Source organism: Aphelocoma coerulescens, chromosome 24 (genome assembly GCF_041296385.1).
Source record: "Aphelocoma coerulescens isolate FSJ_1873_10779 chromosome 24, UR_Acoe_1.0, whole genome shotgun sequence".
Lineage (NCBI taxonomy): Eukaryota > Metazoa > Chordata > Aves > Passeriformes > Corvidae > Aphelocoma > Aphelocoma coerulescens.
In genome coordinates, this window is record NC_091037.1 from 6,717,457 (window position 1) to 6,739,494 (window position 22,038).

Consider the following 22,038-nt stretch of genomic DNA (forward strand, 5'->3'; position numbering starts at 1 on the left):
AGAAAGCCTTTGAAACACCAGATGAATTTGGGATGATTAGTTTGCCAATAATCAATGCTTTCATATCTGCTGGAGCTTTTAAAACCTGAAGTGTGCTGTGCAGAATCATAAAAGATGAGCTGCTGGAGGTTTATATTTGAAGTGATGCAGACAAATGTTTCATTCCAAGGCCTCCAGGCCCCACTCTGCAGGACACACTTGGTTTTATGAGCAGCTCGGACTCTGCGCCCTTCCGAGCGATTCTGCCTCCATCGGCCACAGGAACGGATTCCACACACCCAGAAAGGGAGGGAAGGGCATGTGGGAAGCCTCATTTACAGCTGGAGATCAGGGACAGAGGAGGAACTTCATGCAATGAACAAAAATGATTGCAAGCCCCAGAATAAACCAGTGTTCACAGCTGGAATAAGCATCTGATCCAATCCACAATCCCACCTTTGCCCAAATATCAGAGTTTATTTTGATGTCACCAACAGCAGCTAGAGGAAAGCCAGGAAAAAAAGGAAATGGACAGACTTTCTTTTTCCAAGTAATAATTCAAAATTCTTTTCCATGAGTTCTGTGTGCCCAGTGCTTCTTTGTGGGCTTTGAATATAAGCACCCCTAAAACTTTCAGTGGAAGCAGAAAGCAATGCTAAACTTCATTACAATAATGAGAATTCTCCCTTCAATATATATCCTTGTCCTTTTTTTTCTGTAATTGAGGACATCTCTTTGCATCATAAACTGCCACCACTGTTTTGCTCTAACATCAATGGAAAACAAATCACAACTACAACATGCTAAAAAGAGACAGGTCTCCAAAGTTTTTAATTTAAAAAGTTCATCTTTCTAAAGTATTTGCTGCAAGGCATAAATTATTCTACTTTAACAGAAGAATTTTAATGCCATGATTTATTCAATGTGACTACAGGGTGAAAAATTCTGAGTCACCAAAAACACTGAAACAAAGTGGACTATTAAAAGCTCCTTCCAATACACACAAACACACATTTCACTAATTTAATAATCTAATAACCACAGTAAAACCCAAAGACACACTCCAAGATGCAGCACTAAGGAAGAGTGAGTACAATATTCTGGCTCTATTACCCACTTCCATTTGTGCTTGCCAAATGCACAGGGCCAATTCCAAACAGCAATACACATAAAGTAGGCTGCTCTCAAAGGAATTCAAAGAGACAAGTATGCTCTTTTACAATTCAATAACCCACTTTTTCTCACGCTCAAGTGGTGACCTCCTCTTAAATACACAAGTCGCTGAAGAGAAGGTGCAGCCAAAATCCAGCGTTTGTCAGATAAAATAATCTATATTTAAAGAGGCAAGACCAGACAATATAAGCTTCAAATTCTGGTTCATATAAAAGGAAAAAGAAGGGGAAAAAATGGAACTAGTGTTGTGGCCTGAGCTCAAACAGATTTTCAACATCTCCTGATGAGTAGAGGAAGGTCAGCACAGTGGAGTCACTCAAACCTGGCAGGTTTGTGACCTAAATTCTCCCTTATCACTTGAGCTATGAAAGTGCTGGGATGTCTTCCTGCTCAGACTGAACCCAAACCATTTTTTCCCCCATATGCTATCTTGGTGAATTCATTTCTATGTAGTTTGACTATTTCCTATTCAGAAAAAAAACCCCTCTAAATCTTAAAAGGTAACAAAGAAGAATATGCCCTTTTACTCCTAAAAGTACAGAGCAATGGGGTAGAATTGACAAAATCCACTAATATCCTGGTTTACATTCCATTTCAGCTCAGCATATGCTTCAAGTTAAATCCATGCACTGCCTTGAACCCGCGGGGCTGTGCTGGTGGCTCAGCAGTGCTGGAGCACTGTCCTAAATCAAGTGCATCTGCAGCTTCGGTGAGCAGTGGGAACGAAGCAAATTGTTGCTGAAATGTTTGGCTTTCTGCACCTCCAGAAGTGTGAAGGCTTGCAAAGGGAGCTGAGCAAAACCCACTCACTTGAAAGCTTTCCCTTTCCCATGAAGTCAGCACAGCTCATTCCCAGAGCTGGAAAGGGCTGAGCCTGGAGCACAGGCTGGGCTGGCCAGATTCGCTTCTACTACAGATAAACCAGGCAGAGGATTTTTAAAAACGCATTTTTAAAAACAAGATGGTTGACTTATTTAACTTGGACACCAACCAATTTATTAGCAAAGAAAAGAAACTGGAGCAAACATTAAAAAGTCTTTAACTAAAAGCACGTGAGGAAGATACAGCCCTAAAGTCCTGTTGGTCTTGAATGCAAAATTTCAATTACAGTAATTACATTTTTTCTGAAATGCTGTGAAAAACATTGTTCCCCATCCCCTCCATGCATTTTAAAGTTACTGAATGTACAAATTATGTGAAAGAGCTCGATTAAAGGATTCAGAACACTCATTAATGAAGGCTGCAACTAACCTGCCACAAAATGCAAATGAATCACCAACAGCTCCACAATAGGAAAACAAATCCATTTCAGGTGTGGTTCACGTTGGCTCAAATACCCACACAGCCACAAAATGACTCCTTCAGACAGTGAATTTAAAATGTCCTTCTTTGACTCGGGTCCATCATCCTAAATAATATTCTACAACGTGTCCTGCTGGTACTTACACAGGAGCCATGAAAACGGTGACTGAAACTGTCACTACTGACACCTGCCTGAGCTTTCTCTCGCTCTTTGTTTAAAGCTGACAAGATCTTCCTTAGGAAATTTCAGCTTCACATGAAGGCACTGTGCTCTCTAAGGCCACAAGTTACCTGGTAGCTCCTTGAAGCTTTTAAGGGAGTAACACAAAGGGGAAAAACCACCAAAGCACTACATTAACATCAGTCAGAGGCACAGAAAATTAATTTGGTTTTGAAACTACCTTGAGCCAGGGATTTTTTTCCACTGTATCATTTCAAGCCGTATCATGTTCATTCCACTAAGTTCTGCAAACCTCACATCACGAGCCATATAATGAATGCTTTGTTCTCAAAACAGAAAAAGACATTTAAAAGCAGTGTGGAAAATTAATAATGCCAAGGTTGTGGCTTCGACCCCTGTATGGACCATTCGCTTAAAAGTTGGATTTCACGATCCTTGTGGGGTCCCTTCTAACTCAGAATATTCTCTGATTCTTTGAAAAGTGGTGCTCTAACAATTCTAAAAAGAAACAACCAACAATCATCAACACCCATGAAAAGTGAAGATATCCTTTTCAAAATTATCTCCAAAAAGTAGGTAACTATGAAATCCCCTGGGGGGAGATTAAATAGATAAATAAATTGATAAACAATGCTATTTGCAGCGTCTGACTTGACATACCAAAGTTTTTTTGCTCCTAGCAAATCTCCATTGACACTGGAAGTGCTTTTTTCCAACACTTTAGGGACTGGAATTCCCTCTAAAAGTTTTCCCACGCTGACCTCTGTTCAGGTACTTGGGAGACCCTGGAACCACTACACTGTTGAGTGTTGGTTTTACCAGATGCTGCTGCTTCTTCCTAAATGCTGAACAATTTCAAACCCATTTGAAGTCAGCAGGAGCACAGCTGCGGGAAAGACACACAGAAATTAAAGCTAATACTGAACTCAATGCTGCTGCTGCTGGCCCAACATGACAGGAGTAGCTGGGATTTACTCCCTGGACTTCTCAACATGGTCTGGGGTATTTCTAACCCAGAGAGCTCTGGCAGAATTGGGTTAAGGAGTGACAACATGTGCCAGCCTGGGGGGACAGCAAGAGGCAGTGAGAAGATGATAATCTCTCACTGCAGCTGAAATAACTTGATGGCTCATGGCTTAATACCATAACCAAACACTGGGGGAGTATCAAACCACTGGGGGAAAGAGTTAAAAACTGTATTAAGTAATAAATTGAAATTTTGTTTTCTTTTTAGAAAGAAAAAAAATAGCAACAAACCACAACTACTAATCACCTAATACAGATTCTAAAAATAAGTCTACCCAGAGTTAAAGAAAAAACAAAAAATACCCACAGATGCAGAAGAAATGAGACAGATGGTGACTCTTACAGAGAAGAACACTCGTGCTGAACAAACATAAATATGTTTTTGGTCAATAACATTTCAACTGTCAGAAACAGCACAGTTAAAAATTACTTACTCAAAGATTCAACCCTCTCCACTGTCCCTACAATTCTGTGATTCAGAAATATTTTTTATAACATTCAGATGACGGATACTCTCAACACTAAATCATATTTAAAGGCCACTCACCTTGATAGGTGTCTGCTCAGCAACAGCAATTCTTTAACGTATTTTGTATTTTAAAATAGTGGATTTTACACCACAGAGTTGTCATGGTACAGACCAGGCTTGAGCTGTGCAGGGGACGTGCAGGATTGCTGCACCCAAAATACACACTCCGATTTCATCACCTATGAAAACACTGCTCGGTTCTTCAAAGGACAGCAGCACAAATCCACCCAAAGTTAACCAGAAGAGCTTCAGAGATTTCCACAAGAAATTTAAAAAAATGCAAAACCCAAACAGTTGCTTCAGTTCTACACTGCAGACCTGCCCCTCAAAAGCCAGCAATATAAAGTAGCAGCCCTATATTTTTAATTAACATAAAATAAAATTGCTTCAACAAAAGCACTTCAGGAATCTGCATTTATAACTTGATGAAAAAACAAACCAGCCACAGGCAAGTGATTTATTTGTTCAGAAGCTGATTTTGGAGCATGTTGTAGAAACACTTAACATGGGTCTCAGCCTTGCTATAAATGAGGAATGTTAGATGAAAACCAGTTTATTTTTTGGCTAAATGGGAAGTTATTAAGGAAATTTGTCTCGTCAGTTATTCGCCTTTCCTGCTCCTCTTGCTTCAAAGTAATATTTGGGACTATTTAAAGCAACCATGAGTTTGAGGTGTCAAACCCTCATACATCAAAGGATGCACAAACATTACTGCTCTGTCAACATTTCCTCCAAAGGATGGACATCAAGGCTGAGGAAAGGCCACTTCAGAGAGATTTATCCCCACTTCCAAAACATGGCCATTTAATCTCTGCTTTCTACACTAGGAAGAGGAAAAAAAAGCAACCTAAAAAGCTTCTAATAACATGGCTAAATAAATAAATAATTTTAAATTAAAAGAATACGAAATTAATTTGACAGTCCTTTTTTTTTAACCTTCAGAAAGGTTTATTTTCAGAACCTTAGGAAAATGTTCAAATTCAGCTTTCAGGTTCTACTGAAGCAAAGCAGCACATTCTGCAGTTTGACAAAAATATCTCGAGGGAAGTGAATGAGATATCTCTGCCACGCTTTAGTAAAACACACAGATCTGATAAATCCTGAAAAATTGAACAGCAGTGAATGAAAGACAGGGACAGAGGCTCAAGGCTGCAACATCCAGCTGGGTTACAGCTGGCAGGCAGTTGGTGCTCCGGTGACCAATGCCATGAACTGAAACTCCATGGAAGTTTGGCTTTGCAAGAAAGTACCAACTGGAACTGGGTCTGGTGAACTTCAAACACATTTCCTTTCTGCTGATATCTTAAATTGGCTTGTCCATTGGTTTGGAGGCAGCTGGAGCCTTGGTGGAATCCCCTCCTCATGGACATACATGCCCTACAGAAAGCCAGGGGGAGGGGGTTTAGGCACTGGCACACCTGGACCGTGTGTTTTAATCATCTCCAGCTGAGGGTCAGCAGGGTTCCAGTGACATTGACACCACAAAGAAGTCCCTCCAACACCAGCAGCACTGAGGCAGTGGCCCTTTTGGCCACTGGCAGGTGGCTGTTCCTGTGCTATCCCTTTTTTGGGAACGGCTGAGCTGTGAGCACAAGGTCTCTCCGACTTGGTGTGTCATCTTCCACCTCCACTGAATTCCAAGATCCTGGAAAGAACATCCACAGATAGGAAAAGGAGGAGACTACCAGATTGATGACATTGCAATATTCCTTCAGGCAGGGAACCCTCTGATACTGCAATCAGCTGATTTTACTATGGCACCAGGTTTTTAATCACATAACATTCAGCATGCAGGGTAACACACAGTCACACTTACCTCAAAACATTGACAATTCTCCTGATTACCAACAAAAAGATGTCATATGGCAAACTTAGGACGGCACCAAGTCGCAGTGGGAGAGGAGTGGAACATGTAAGGCATGTTGGTTTATGTCTTCATGAAGGCATGCAGTTGTGTTTACATTTTAAGCTTATTTAAATTTAAATGTATGGCCTCTGTAAGCAAAACCAGCCCTCACTTAAACACTTTCACAAGGATGTTTTACCTAGTTAAGAAAGCCTCCAAAAGTTGTCTTCTGTATTTTAAGCATCAGACTAGACACCTACATTGCCTCCTCCTTATTGTGCAGTTCTGACATTCTTAATCTCTTCTGCATGTTATAAACACTGGTTTGAAGAAACAAATTTGTAAATGACAAATCCACACAGATTTTTCTGTTTAGAATCTTTTAATCTTCGCAAAGCTTCAAATAAGTAGAGAATACTTTTCTCTGCTGTGTGAAAGAGCCTCACACCACAAAGAACTTAATAACCTAAGTAAAAACCCCTTTCCTTTACATGCTGCTTACCATTTGTATTAAAAATATTACAAGTACCAACATTTAGCCTCCTGGAATGAGATTCTCTATCCATATAGCTGGGATAGAGTGGAAATACAGGAAAGTGGTGGAGGCTGGACCTTCACTTCAAAATTTTCTGCCACCTTAACATTTAAGCAGCAGCTGTAGCAGTCTATACAGGTTTATTGCTTAGAGCTTTTACCACAATTTCCTTATGACTCAGGGAAAAAAAGAAAATAAAAAGACAGAGTAGGCAAGGAATGGGGGAGGAGAAACATTTATTGCTTTCTCTCTACAGGAATGTTCACAAGGTGACTGATTGCTCAGAGGGAGTGGGACAGATCCTGACACTGTTTTATGGGGATGTAGACTCACACTTCAATCAGAATGTTCCCAGCGAGACTGGAGGAGGCAGAAGTAAAATCAGAGCAGAAGAAACATTCCCAAAGAGTTTGTATACATTCTTAATTTCTCTTTCTGAAAAATTGCTAGGGAAATGACACTAATATAAGCCAGAGAGACAGAACCAAGCTCAGAAAACACAAGCCATTCCCCCTGTATATTTCAGATCCTTCTTTCATGTCTCTTTTATGTAAATCTACACTTGAGCATTTGTTTCACTTCTGTTCATGTTCTTAAGATTTGCAGCTCTGCATATAAAAGGGAAAACCTTAATGCATCTGTTTAAAAAGCAATAATATAAAAGCAAATAAATAGTATCTTCATTGCAATACCTACACAGGCCCAGCTGGAAGACAGCAAACCCAACAGCAACTTCTATGGTAATCAGGATTTGTGCCTGGAAAAGCCCAGAGCATTTTTCTCCCTTTGAAGCCTTTTCATTTCAACATCTCCCACCAGGGCAAAAAGGATTGATGTACTCTTCCAGAAACTCCATCATCTCAAAGCTCCATTTGCCTAAGTTTTAAGATAACAATTTGTCCCGTGTTATTTTTTTCCTCTTTCACTACAAACCAGATGTTTTAACAAAAAAATGGCACCTCTTGCCATCCTTTCTTCATCACTAACACTGTTTCCAAAGTTTGCTATTCCAGGGGAGACCTAGGATGACTTGGAAAGATGACATTACACCAGGCTGTATTAGAGAGCATTTTTCCAGTCCAGCAGTTGGCCTAGCTTCCATTTCCACATCATAGCAAGATCTGAGACAAGACACCTTGGAGGCTGCAGGTAAAAAGCTAAGAGAGATCTGCAACTGCTTGATGCTACTGAGACCCTCAGTCCTTGAAACTGTAAAACCTATTTATAGAATAAAGAAGGGAAGAAAACAAACAGTCACAGATGGGACAAGCAGAATAAAAGGAAAGTGTAAATTGACTTGGCCGGGGCAATGCTGGAAGATGTCTACAAGTACTTAATAGAGTTAAATGTTTAAAAAAGAAAATCATTTCCCTGTAAGTTCAGGCTCCGAGGTGGTAAATAGCACCGTATGCCACGCCATATGTCAGTCAGCAAACAACCTTCACAAATCATCTCTCAAAAACCATTCTCTGAAGCTGCACATCGTATTTCCCCACACGAGCAGGAACAAGCAGCAACACAAAAATCCACACGCTGTCCGTGCATTAATCCTTTCAAACATCAGGCAAATACAGGGCAGGAGTTCAGTGCTCAGAAGGTGTCAATCTACTCCACAAAAAAGCAGTGCCTGATATGAGCAGAGTTAAGACCACACTCACTGAACCCACACACTACTCCCACTTGAAACAAAGATTATGTTTTTGCCACCATCTTAAGCGAAAAGAACAACCTGAGTTCTTTGGAATTACTGATTTGTTGGACTTGCTGAGCTCAAGAGCTGCTGAACCAACTGGAGAAAATCCATGCACTGCTTCCCTGAGTTCTGTTGTATGGATTTGAACACCACACAGATTAGTCCGATTTAGAACATGCAGCCATTGGGTGAGAGAACAAGTTGCCTATGAAGTTATTTAGGAACATTAAATATAACAGTGAGGTCTTTCAAATCTCACCCATACACTGTCTAGCCCCTCACACAGCACTTTGTCTAGTGATGTGCTAATAAAATTTCAGACAAGATTTGTCATTCAGAAGTGAATACTTTAACTAATCTATACATGCCCATGAATTAACACGTCAAATACCTCCAACTTCATTTCTGGAAGTCCTTATTGGTAGATAAACTATCAGTAATGCTAATGAGGAATGAGATTTTTCTTCATTTTAAGACCATGTGAGTGTCACCACACTCCCAGAAGCTGGCTCTCGTGCAGCATGATGAATGCCTTGCAGGGAGGGAAGAAAAGACCTTTCTCAGAAGATGCAGGAGCACTACACGTGTATGCACACAGTAAGGGCCAGAAATTAGTTCAAGGAGGCATGAAACCCCCCCAAGAAACAACTCCTGGGTATTACTGTCATCTTTCTGAAGCTGCTATTTGCATAAATAGCTTTAAAAACTTGTGAAAGGTAGGCAAGTTCAGTAATTGCAGTAATTTTTAACCAGAAGCATTTCTGCAGTGTGTGCTTCAGAAAGGCAGCAGATCTCTGCCTATCCCAAAGCTTATCCCATGGGATTTCTCTTATCAGTTATCAGACACAGCTGGTGCTTATTCAGCAATCAAAATCTTTCCTTATTGTCACAGTACCTAGGAAACTAAAATACACAAATTATTTTCCAACTTGCTTGTTGATGTTTAATGTATCACTCTGAACACCTGAGAAGCCTCCAGAAATGAAGTAACAAAGTCAGAGAAGGAAGACTTAGGGAAGATTTTACACCTCATGCGTTGTATGGGTTATGGGGCTGCAGTTCCCTAACGAGGATATATTCTGCCCTCTGTTAAATCAAGATTTGCTGCTCTAATCTATCAAAAATGTGGGAGAACAGAACACATAAACCCAACATAGTTAAACATGTTATTTGCAAAATTTTGCTAATAAAAATCTCAACAGAATTTAGAATATAAATTAGACTTGATAGTTCAGAACTCTTGAAACTTCTCACAACTTTTCCATCTGGACATTTTATTTGCACCTTACATTCGAAACAAACTGCAGTATCCATATGGACCCTTGAGTCAGCCTACGTCACTGCATTTCTAATGAATTTTAAAAAGACATCTAAACACTTCACAGATTCCTCCTGGGAACCCATGGGCCAAATAATTGGCCCAGCAGGGGATGCTGAAAAGACCTTCACCCAAAGAAGAGCGCGGGGAGCATCATCCTGCCAGGTTTCTCCAAGATGACAAGGTCACCAGGTTAAGTGCACCAGGCTTTTCTGGCGTTTGGCTCCAGGATTCTGCTGACTTTGCTCTCCATGCTGAGGAATCCTTCAGACCTGTTTAACGGGTTGTCAGCTTTCTGCTTTGACAGCCAGTCCCACGTTCATTCCTCATGCAAATTGGTGCAACCTCCAGCAGAAATTACAACGTCAAAGCATTCACAGAGCTCAGTACAAAAACACCAGTCAGGGGCTACTCATGATTTTGAAGCATCCCAGTTTCTGAAAAGCTGTTTTGAGTTTACATAGTATTAAACAAAACATTAAACATTCTGCCCTTGGGTCTGTTATGTCAGAAGCAAACACAGATGTGAATACTGTGATACCTCTCCGCATTTCTCCTGACAGCTCATGTTTTGGGTTTCTTATCTGCAGCAGTAACCAGTTCTCAATGAACTCCCTCCCACTGTTTGTGAGAAAAACGCATGTGTAACAAACCTGGATCCCACGGGTCACCCAGGATTATTTCAAGACTTTACATTATAATTCCTTCTGAACTGTTTCTCCAGGTGAGTTGAACAGTCTCAGTTAATTTTGCCATTCTTATTTTATTCTCCAAATGTAGGCAATGTACTAAATCTGTTTTAAAGCTCCAATCAGCAATTACCTTGGAAAAACCTTGAAAATCAACATCTACTCTTCTGTTCTGTTTTACCTATTCTTCTCCTTACTTTGAGCACAAATAATTAGGAAGATTTGGGAAGGCAGACTGAGAGACACTTTCTATGTATTTATGCTGTGTCCTACAGACTCTAAAGCCTTACTACTTTTATTTTCCACCTTGTCACACCGAAGTTGCAACCCAGGCTTTCTGAAGTGCAGTTTTCCACACCTGCTCCCACACAACAGCACACACACAGACCTTCGGCACTTTCTGCCTACAGAAATATTCAACAGGGAAATTCCAACATGCATATGCATAAGTTAACACTCAGTTGGAAATCCAAAATAATTTAGAACTGCAGTTCTTCATGTATTCAAATTTTTCTGAAGTTTTAACACATAAATGAGAAAAGCAATACAGCCTCCAGAAGCAGCCAAAGCTCCCAGTGCCAGGAATCTCTGAGCAACTGTCCCAGCTGGCCCTGACAATGTGGCCCAGAGCAAACCCTCCAACATCCCCATGCTAAAGAGCTCCTTGTCCAAAAGGGTAGGGAGTATTTTTAAGTCTCTCACAGGACTATTATGAAGATTAATTAAGGTCTGAGCAGTGCTTTGAAGATCAAAACTGCTATGCTGTTATTTATTATTAAAGAACAACAAAGCGCATTCTTGTTGCCTATAATTCAACTTCACAGAGAAAACAGTGGACGAGCACATGTTCAAGTGCATAAATTAATTCTCCCTGCCCCAACAAGCTGTGATTTGCATAACTGCATTTTCAGCCATCAAAACCCCATCAGAAAGTCTATACTCAACCCTTTGAAATATTTTAAAGGCCTGAAGGAATATAACCAATAGAGTTTCTCTTCCGATTCTTTTCCATGATAAGCTTTTCCTATCAGATATTTCTGCATCAGTTCAGCATGCCTTTTATCCTATCAGGAGCCCTCGGATTATTCACAGGATAACATTACACATATATTAAAGTGCTTTGCTGAATCAGTTCAACACCTATTCTGGATGTTTGCATTCAAAAAGAGGAGTGAGAGTAACAGTACGGCACAGTGGGTAATTTTTTTTTTTTTTTTTTTTTTGGAGGGGTAGGAAATCACAAGTATTTTGGAGTTCTGCTTTCTTCACAGGTTCACAGGTCAGAAAATGACCAATCTCCTATATAGATTAGTATTTCACAATCAAAGTATTTCACAAAAATATCCACTGCTGAAAAATACAAAGAAATACCACATTTCACAGCGTATGACATACACTTACACTTCCTGGAAACACATGCACAAATACAATTTGAAAACATTTACTAGAAATGCTCCTGTAGTTCAATTATAGTTGTATTCTTAAAACATGGAATCACATGTATTTTGGCAGCATGTCTGCACAAAAAGCCACAAATGGTTAGTATTAACAAAAATTTAAAAAACAGAGTTGAAAGTTGTGAATAACTACTCTCAAGCCTTGCCACCACAGCCCTGTCTTCCTGATCTTATTCACACAGTTGCAGCAGATTGAGTTCTCCACCATCCCAGCACCAGGCTGCAGCAGTGCAAATATTTAAAGCAAACAAGGATAGGAGCTGTTGGACCTCGAGGGTGGCAAGCAGTGAAAACTTGTGTGACTGGGCAGCTCCTGCCACTTTTCCACTGCACAGACACTGCTGAGAAAGGGTCCAGTGCCTGCAGGATGCAGAGCACCTCCCCAGTGTGTCAGCCCCCATCACCTACCACAGGAAATACTTACATTTTATTGGATTACTTTTTGGCTCTCCTCCCATTACCTTAGTCTGCACTCCAAGTCTGCAGCACATTCTTATTAACAACACAGATACCAGATTGTGAACTTCTGTACTTTTTCAACTGCTTTCAGGAGCAAGTTGAGTTATATTTAGCAGCCATATGGCATCCCTCCTCCACACGTTTGCTAGAGATAAGAACTGACAAATTAAGTTTTCTAAAACACCGATCTATATGTTTTCATTTCCAGTTTTAATCATAGATGTTAACTGTGGTTTAATTGTTAACCCTGGCATTTGCCAAACAGGAAATGCAAAGGGTACCTATAACAAAGCATGCAACCACAGAACTAAGTTTTCTTGCAATCTAGGTGAAACTGTTAAGAAAGCCCCTAAGCTGTACTCCAGACAGCTACATTCTTCTTAAATGAACACAGGATGGCTACGTAACTAAATAGCCACGGGTGTATTGGCTTCCTTCTGCAACTGGCAATTGTTCTGTGTATGGATGATTGAATGTAGGTTACTTGAGCAGCTCAAGCTGCTGCACATCTTAACAGGGGGAGAAAGTCAAGAGCACAGTGACAACTCATATCCCATAAAGAACTTCAAAGACACGGGCAACCACCACAGTTTTCCCATGCTCCTGGGAGCCAGGCTGGCAGAGCTGAACTTCCCTACAGCCCAGCCTAATTTCACAGAAACTGCAGCCAAAGGTTAGAAAGAGACCGACAGTCTTAAGAAGCAAGACAAGACATTTGAGAGCTGCTGTCATCAGGACAGCTGAAAAGGCAGGCTGAACATACAACAAGGATCTACACCAGCCTTACCCTGAGTGCCACCCCATGTGTGCATCCCTCAGGGAAAAGTAAAAAGGGGGGGAGGGACTGGAAGCCCCTAATAATGTGAGAGAAATTGATTTTTTTCCTCTTTAGCAGCAAGAACAATCACTGCTTAAAATACTTATCTGTCAGCTAAATCAACCCCGATGGCTAACTCTTCTTTCTGGTATCTGGAGCTTTCACAATTCCTTCTGTGCTTTTCTGGGCACCAGAGATGCAAGGAACACCCCAAGAAAAGCTCTCACTCAGGTGGCTGCAGCCACGAACATCACCTGCCTGCAAACTGGTGTGGAGCATCCTCTCCAAGGGTGGCTACACCAAGACAACCAGATTCCAGGCCTCATTCCATGCCTCCACTTGTTTTGTACCTAATTCAATTCCTAAGGGGCAAACCCAGCTTGTCCCTTCTGTCCAAAGAGCTGCAGAGCAGCACAGAGTGTTTCTCCAGCAGGAGAAAGGGGCAGACACACACATTACACGCGTGCCTGAGCACACTTACGAGCTGCATGTCCAGGCTGAGAAATATAAATGAACAACCGTGTTTTTTCCAGCTGGTGTGTTATGTTCACTACTCAAGGAAAAATAATTAACCCTCAATACTGTGGTTTCTTTCCCTGTGCATGAAGCAATTTGGAGAATCTGTTCATCCAGTGCAGCCCATCCTCTGCTTAAGCCTTGTAAAATGCATGAAGGTGAATGATAAGGCACAAATCGCTGCCTGCAGCAGAACCTTCACTCTGGACGATCCACTGGAGACCCAACGTGCCCGTCAACACATTTTGCAAAGAAGTAACAATTTCTTCGGAACACTGAGAAATCCCTCCCGTCTTGAGCAGACAGCTACCAGTGAAGGAAAAATAATTGTGAAGTCAGAACAACACCAGGAAGCAGGAGAAACAAATTGCTTCACATGCCAGAATCCCTAGCACAGAACATTTGAGAGAGAACAAAATGTTTAAGGATGCAATCAATCATTAAGTTTTCTCCTGAAAGAGAGCACACACACTCATTTGTTCAAAGCTTGCCTTGGTGAAAAAAAAGTAAGAATAACCATCCCTGCATGCTTGATTATCAAATCAGAGCTTGGTGGGAAGAACAAGTCAGGGAGTCTTCCAATTAACCAACTTCTTGTTTTTTTGCTTTAAATGCGGTCATTGAACACTGCTGGAGAAAGATGTCGGGGAAAAGCAGATCCCTGGTCTTCTGGCAGTTTTTCCCCATTCCTGAACAATTCCTCCTTCAGATGCACAGCCACAAAGGTTCAAAGGTCCCCGCAGCCTTTGTTCTCAGTTCCAGAGTAGTTACAAACAAACTTTTGTTCCTGTTTCTCCAATGAAATAAGCTGCAGCAGTTCCCAATGACTGAACTTTACATCTGAAGCTTGCCTTGTGCATCGTGCAACAGGAGGACTATGGAATGTCATTTACACTTCCAAAAATAAATTATCAGAACTTTTGCTGAAATAAAAACCAACTACTCCTTACTGATTCAACCTCCAGGGAACATATTACACCTCTGCATATTCCTAGAAGAGAGGAAGAAGCGACACATTTTGGTTTACAGATTGTGCCAAAGAATTCTTTTTGGTTTATCTGAATATTTATAGCTATTGCTCGTTCATTTGTGAATTTTACAAAAAACCTACATTTTATATTTTAGTGCAAAAGTGGTACCATCATCAATACCTATAAATACATATATATATATATATATATATATATATATATATATATATATATATATATAAGCATTAGAAATAAATCATGATACTCAAACAGCAATTTTCATTTTTATCCCAGACAGAGTATAAGGGATAAGATGATAATCATAAGGGCAAGTTATGGAAAGCAGTTACTGAAATGTATTCATGGTCCATGAAAAGCTGATATGGAAATTGTTGATAAAATTTGTAAAGATTCCATCAGATTGTATCAGCTGCTATGTAAATTTGGGGGGAAGGGCAAGCAAGGTGCACTATCGAGCAAGCTAACAGTCTTTCTGAAGACAAAATAAATTTTAAAAACTACTGAAATCACCCTGTTAAAAGACTGATTGCTCCCAGCAGGTGGGAGCTGACTCTCTAGAGATGCTTCTGGTAAAACACAAACACAAAAGGCCTGGCACAAGACTGGTATTATGAAATCTAATGAAGACATTCATGAATCATAACAAGGAGGAAAAGGGTAAATATCAGCACTCAAGGGCTCTTGCAACAATTAAAATTGTGCACAAACAGGGTTGTCCAGCTATATTCTTCATAATAGCCATGCTTATGCCTTAGTGAAGTCTGTAAGAATATGGCCAAATTATAATATTTAGATTTGGAAAAGTTCTTGGTTTTACACTGGCACCAAAAAACCAAACTGTTTTCAAAACACCAAGCACTGTATCTTCTCTTTTTCCCTAGAGAACTCACAGGCACTTTGAGCATTCTGAGTACTGAGGCCAAAAAGTTCAACTCCCAAATGCCAGGAAACACTGTTACTGAAATTAAAGAAAAAAAAAGCAACAACTTAACTTCAATATTTTAATAGAAATGCTTTTAGTCAGTAATGAATAAGCAAAATACACAAAGAATTAAATATGTCTTTCTGTAAGAAGCAAGAATTTTCAAACCACACATAACAACCTAACACCTTGCCATCAAAGCTATTTTTGGGAAAACTGATTTTCTCAGTCTGCCAGTAAGTGATGACAAAGCTTTTAGAAAACCACCTTTCATCCACGTCTCTTAAAAACAACTCACCCATTGGAAGAGCTGCCACCAGAAGACCTAAGGCTGCAACTGTGGCTGACCAAGTGTCCCTCCAGCCAACAAAAAACCTCAAGGATATTTAAGCATTTAATTTTACCCTGAAATCCATAGGAAGCCAGGCTCCAAAGTGCTTGCAGTCCTGATTTAATGAATTAATGGTGGAAATTGGAGAACTCCAGTTCCTCTGATTCTTAATGAGTTATAATGGATACACTAAAAATCAATGCTTTCTCCCCACAAACATCAGTACTGAGATGTGGCCAGGCAAAAGCCGTGGGCACACCAGGGATGGGATGGAGGGGCAGCAACTGCAGCTTCTTCATCAGCAAAAGCAACTGAGATGACAAGAGAGTGAATGATTCCTTGATCAGTAACTCATGCACAACTATTGCTTCAACCACTGACCTCATACCATGTCAGGACACACTCAAAATGTTGCAACACAGCTACAGAAACAAGATTGAAAGAAAATAAGGGAGCCTGTAACAGTGGAGATGTATTTTATCTTCTAAACTACAGGTTAAAAGCTGCTGAGCCATATTCTTATAGAATATAAGAATAAGAGATTATAGAATTATAGAATAAGAGATGACACTATGAACTCCAGAACTACACACGTGTAACTAAGCACAGAGCAAGAACATCCAGTGAATGATAACTTCAGTGTCAATCATCACCTGACAATACTAAACACATTCAAATTGTGAGCATGATGAGAGTTACCACTGGGTTTAGTCATAAAGCAAGACAATAGCATGAGGAAGCACATACGTGGCACATTTACCAACCTGATTACAGTAAACCTGGTAGCATTGGTTTATCAGCTTAACCAATCAGCCGGTAATTAACTGTGCATTTAACAACTAGGTAGTAAAGTTTCTTCCCAGGGAAAATCAGATTGGAAAAGTCAACATCAGCTTAAACACGATTAACTTCCTGTCCCACTGCTGGCAAAGCAAATCCAATTTACTAAATAGTTTAAAGGGCGGTTTTTAATTATTTCGCACACTTCCAAAGAATCCAGCACTACACACAAATATGGATAAGCGGATCTACTGCAGGAGCACAGACCCCAGAACCACAAAACACCACTGAAATAAACACCCAGAGACTTCTTAACGTGCTTAACAGCCCCAGCACTTTGTACTGCAGAAACCCCATATATTACTGGGGATATTATACAGGAAAGAGACCACAAACAGCTATAGTGTCCTGTTCTGTGCCACAAAATCCTAACTTGGAGCATCTCCCTCAGATTTCTCCACTGCTTCATATTTCTAAAACAATCTTAGAAAACAAATATATAATAAGTAAATCTCGTGAGTGGGATTTACATTTTTTACCTGGTTTCTAGTGGCACACACACCTCCCTAGGAAGATGCACAGACTACTCAATAATCTATATATCTAAAACCTTTTACACAGCAGGAATTGAGGGCTCGCAGACAGTGTGGGAGAAACACAGCAAGGCGCACACAGAAACAGAACAAGTATTCAAATGAGCAGCTCACAGTCTTGCTGCCTTCCTACACTTCCTACCCGACATAATAATTAAAAATTGAAAACTGAAGTTTTCCAACTTTAATTGTTCAGCAGCAAAGATAACAATAAGTTTTCAGTTGCAACACGGATTTACAAAAATAAAACCTAAGCAAAACAAACAAAACTCCGCAAAATTATTACTGAAAAGAAACGGTTTCAGCCAAACCGGGTGAGATTTGCTCAATGACTCCTGACCCGAAGCATCACATCCTCGGGGTATGCGATTCTCCAAATTCTGGTTGGCTGGAAAACCTACTCTGCATAACAATAAGTACAAAAAATGGCTTCTCTTTAGTGTCCTCGGTGTGCATACCCCCTCCTCTCCAACAGCGCTCAGCCAGCCTGCTCAAAGGATTAGCATAAGAATAGAAATCACTGAGAAAATCCACAGGCTCCGACGGCCCAGACTTGCTGACCTGCTTCACCCCAGATACCAAAATGACTTCTTTTTCCAAGGAAAGCAGTTACGGACTCTAAAAGTTGATAAACACTGCAATTTGTTTCTCTTTTATTGCAGTATCAGCTATCCCAAGAGCAGCTACCAGAGCCGAACAGAGACGCAGAACAACTTCCACTGTTGGGAACACAGACTCCCAACGCGCTCAAGTTCAAATTACTGCACAAGTCTGGTGGTGAAGAATGGCTCTGTCGGTCTCCTTCTCAGCTCGGACCTACCGAGTTCACCATCAGACCCACGGGAGCAGCAAGCTCATCAGCCCTGCCGGTACACAGTGCTGCTGCTGCTGCTGCACAGGGGGAGGCTGAAACCACAGCCAGGGGCTGCAGGTGAGGAGCACACCTGCGAGAGGACCTGGCCCTGTGGACACCACACCTGGCAGAGGCCACCCGTGCTCACAGTCCCACGGCACCAATTCGGTTCTGCAGCCAAAATTTACAAATTTACCGACGTCTTCTTCTATCTTCCCTTTCTGTCCTTACCTTGGCACCAGCCAGCAGCTGTGAGACAATAGCTCTTGCTTTGGTCACAGCCACTGGAATCAGAACTACTGCAAAGAATATTTTGAGGAAGTGCAAATGAAAATAATCCCCCAGTTCATGAAAAAGCCAACATCTTCCTCTTACTGGTGGAGAGCAGTTCACAAAGGCCAATTCTTCTCTCCTACACAAACTACTCTAGCCATAATAAAGTATGAAAAACATCATTTATTTTTGGAAATATGGATATTGGGCTCCTGCAAAACACACTGAGCTTTTGTATAAACATATTACGGTATTTGACGTGTTCATTTTGAAATGGGAGAAGTTGGCTGGAATCATCCCCATAATGTGGTCTGACACTTCATGCAAAACAATGCACACAAACAGCAAAATGACATTTCCTTTTCAGAACTTCACAAAAGAACCAGAAGCCATCGGGAAAATGGCCAAAGTAGCACTATTCCCCTTTTTTCTTGGATTTCCTCCACTCCCTCTGGGATCTTCTCCCCAGCCAGTAAATCACCACTGCAGTCATCCCCCTTAAATTCAACATGATCATCATCATTTCCCTCACTTTGCATTATAGAAAAGAGATTATTAAGGTCTGTGATCCTCATATTTCACATCCCACCAGCAGCAAGTGGTACAAAACCACTGCAACATCCAGCTACAAACTGGACATAAAACCCAAATACTAAAACAATTCCCTGGTGATATGTCTGCTGACTTGCCTCAGATGTATTTGTCGAGTTTTTGAAGAAACAAAGAGCGCTTTAAAAAAACAAATCTCAGATTAGGAGCACAAGCTGAAAGACTGGCCAATAATTTGCTTCTGACAATGGACTAATATTTCTTCTGTACATTATACAGAGCATTAATACCATAGTAACACTTTCAGTTCCGTTTCCCTAAGTAACAGGTTTTGCATTTTGCCAGACTGACCCCATTTTCCCCCACTTTATTATCTCTATCACCATATGCTCTCAAATGACTAAAATTTTGATTCTTGCAGCTGGCTCCAATGCGTTCAAACACTACAGACCCATCAGCTCCACATGCACACACCCTGGTAAGGCTCTGATAAGTTTCATGAAAACAAACCAGTCCAAGCACAAGAACTATTTACTGCTCTTTTATCATGAAGAATATGTAATATTTTACTTACCAGTCAAAATAAGTTGCTCACTCAAGGCTAACCTGATTTTACAACGAGAAGACCTCTGTGCAGTGGGAAAGAAACTGCATGGTTCTCAATAAGCACATACAGGATATTTGTCCCTATTCTGCAGAAGCTCCAACCTCAAACACTTGAAATAGGTTTGAAATAGGTTTTAAGAGTCTTGGAAACCAACTCATTCGGTTCATTTCAAAGAAGAGTGTCTTTTCACCTTTGGATTACACACTTACAGCTGTTACTTGTAATTAAATGGCACATTTTAAGCTTCTACCTTGCTGCCCTTCCACCTATTCCTCTCGATTGCATTCTTCCCAGTACCAGGACCAACACAACAAACTGGGCGCCCAACACCCCTGGAGGCTGTCCGAGCCTCTGTCCAAAGTGCTGTTTTCTGCACCATCTCATGTGGAAAGGACAGAGAAGGAACAAAAATTGGCTCGCTCCCATCACCTTCGTACAATCCAGCAGCCCTTGGGCAGGCCGGGAGCAGCCATTTGCCATAAGAGACAGATTCCCAAGGGAGAATAAGATGCGACGGACGGTTTCCAGAAGGAAAACGGCACCGTAGGTGGGTACACACGTGCGAGTTTCAAAGGTTCATTTACCTTTTGCCCAAGCTGCCACTGCTCACTCAGAGTCCAGAAGTGTTATGGATCCTTCCCTACCAACCTCACTCCGGCATCCACCGCTCACCTCCCTCTGCAACTGGGCGGGAAGCTCACCGAGGTAATTCGGATAAAGCACCTCCGTGAGCACATGGAGCACCTGTTGGGCGCTGCTCCGTGTCACACCGTCCCTGGACAGGGCTGTCCCTGGACAGGGCTGTCCCCAGACACGAGCCCTGCGTGCCCCCAGCAGCCCCACAAAGGGCAGCAGGACAATGGAGCCGGCACAAAGCCGCGTCCCCACGCCGAGCCCCACGCGGGGATGGCCCGCACGGGCTGCAGTGCCCATTATCCCTCCTTGCCACCGATTGTTCCCCGGCCACACGCCATTTCATCCACCTGGGAGAGCCCGGCGGCACGCGTGGAGCTCCAGGGGCGGGAAAGGAGGAGGGAGCGGGGGGAGCCCCGGGACGAACAAAACCCGGCCACGACAGCCCCACGAGTGCTTTATTCGGTTTTTTTTTTTTTCCTTTTTTCTCTCCCGCCCATGGCGGCAGCGGCCGCGGCGCGCGCCCCATCACCCACCCCAGCGCCGCCCTCACAACCTGCAGGGCGCCGTCGCGACACTATCGCGATACTATCGCGACCGTCGGTGCCGTGCCGACCTGTCCCCTCGAGCCCTCCCCTCTGCTGGCCGCGCTCACCTCGCTCCGCCGCCGCGGGGCCGCGCCCCGACCGCCGCTCAGCAGCCCCGTCCCGCCGCCCGCAGCGCCATGGCCGCGGCTGCCGCAGGTGAGGAGGAGCCGCCGGGAAGGGGCCGCGAGGGCCCGGCCAGGGGGATCCGCGTCCGGCACACGCCCCCCGCTCCCGCTCGGCTCAGGGACAGGCAGCGGAGCCCATGCGCGGTGCTGCTGCCGCCGGCTCCGCCCCGACGCCGGGAAGGGCGGGCGGGAGGCGGTGGCCCGGGAAGGGAGGGATGGAGAGGTGGATAAAAGGGAGGGAGGAAGAGGTGGATGAAGGGAGGGCTAGATGGGTGGTCGGCTGGGCCGGCCGTGAGGAGGAGGGAGCTCAGGGTGCCGGCTCGAGCTGGCAGGGAAGCGTATCCCTTTCTACAACTCCCTGGTAGGAGGCTGTAGCCTGCTGAGGGTTGGGCTCTGCCCCCAGGGAACAGCGACAGGATGAGAGGACATACGTTTAACCTGCACTAGAGAAGGCTTAGGTTCGGCATCAGGAGGAATTTCTTCACAGAAAGGGTGGTTAGATGTTGGAAGGAGTTGCCCAGGGAGGTGGTGGAGTCCCCAAGCCTGGAGGTGTCCAAGGAATGACTGGAAGTGGCACTCATCTGGGCTGGGTGACAAGGGGGAGGGATTGGTCTCAGGGTGGACTCCGAGGTCTTCTCCAACCGAAATAACTCTGGGATTCCGGGGCCAAAGCCACCACGCCTGGCTGCAGGTGACGGGGAAGATGTGGGTCTGGGCACAGGGAAATGTTTCCCCTCCGTGTGGGAAAGCACTGCCAGGTGTGCCTGGTTTGGGGCCAGAATGGGGGGGCAGGGAGGGTGTGAGGGCTGAGCTGGTGGTGTGGGGAGGTAGTGGGGTTATTTCACAGAATCCCAGGATGGGTCAGGCTGGAGGGGACCACAGAGGGTCACCAGGTCCCAGCTCCCCGCTCCAGCAGGGCCATTCCAGAGCACAGGGCACAGGATTGGGTCCAGAGGGTTCTGGGATATCTTCAGTGAGGGACACTCCACACCCTCTCTGGACAATCTGTTCAGTGCTTGGTCACTGCACAGGAAAGTTGTTATTCCTCACGTTCAGCTGGGACTTCCCGTGCATCAGTTCCTGCCTGTTCCTCTTGTCCTATTGTTGGGTACCACGGAGCAGAGCCTGGTCCATCTTTTTAGCACCGCCTCTTCATATATTTATACACATTGATGAGGTGCATTTGAGGGCTGTGAGAGGTGCTGGGGCTGGTCCAGAGGCAGCAGAAGGGATGGAGCTGGGAGGGCCTGCAGTGGCTCTGTGTGTGCTGTAG

At 43.0% G+C, this 22,038-nt stretch overlaps 1 protein-coding gene and 1 long non-coding RNA gene across 11 annotated transcripts in view; one reads left to right on the top strand and one right to left on the bottom strand.

Annotated features, from left to right (window-relative positions):
- ARHGAP32 (Rho GTPase activating protein 32) overlaps positions 1-20,941 on the bottom strand; it is a 233,977-nt gene extending 213,036 nt beyond the window's left edge. For 7 of the 10 annotated variants that reach the window (XM_068994507.1, XM_068994508.1, XM_068994502.1 and 4 more), the window contains exon 1: positions 20,709-20,941. The gene's annotated coding sequence lies outside the window, so the exon portion shown is untranslated. Of the gene's footprint in view, positions 1-2,403; positions 2,492-3,295; positions 3,415-20,708 lie in introns of those variants that run through there. The other 3 variants (XM_068994500.1, XM_068994501.1, XM_068994506.1) reach the window with 3 other exon arrangements.
- A 100-nt stretch (positions 20,942-21,041) lies between these two features.
- The window catches only part of LOC138098281 (uncharacterized), a 37,487-nt gene continuing 36,490 nt past the window's right edge, over positions 21,042-22,038 (top strand). Inside the window, exon 1 of the long non-coding RNA XR_011146577.1 lies at positions 21,042-21,456. This is a non-coding gene — a long non-coding RNA (uncharacterized lncRNA). The remainder of the gene's footprint in view (positions 21,457-22,038) is intronic.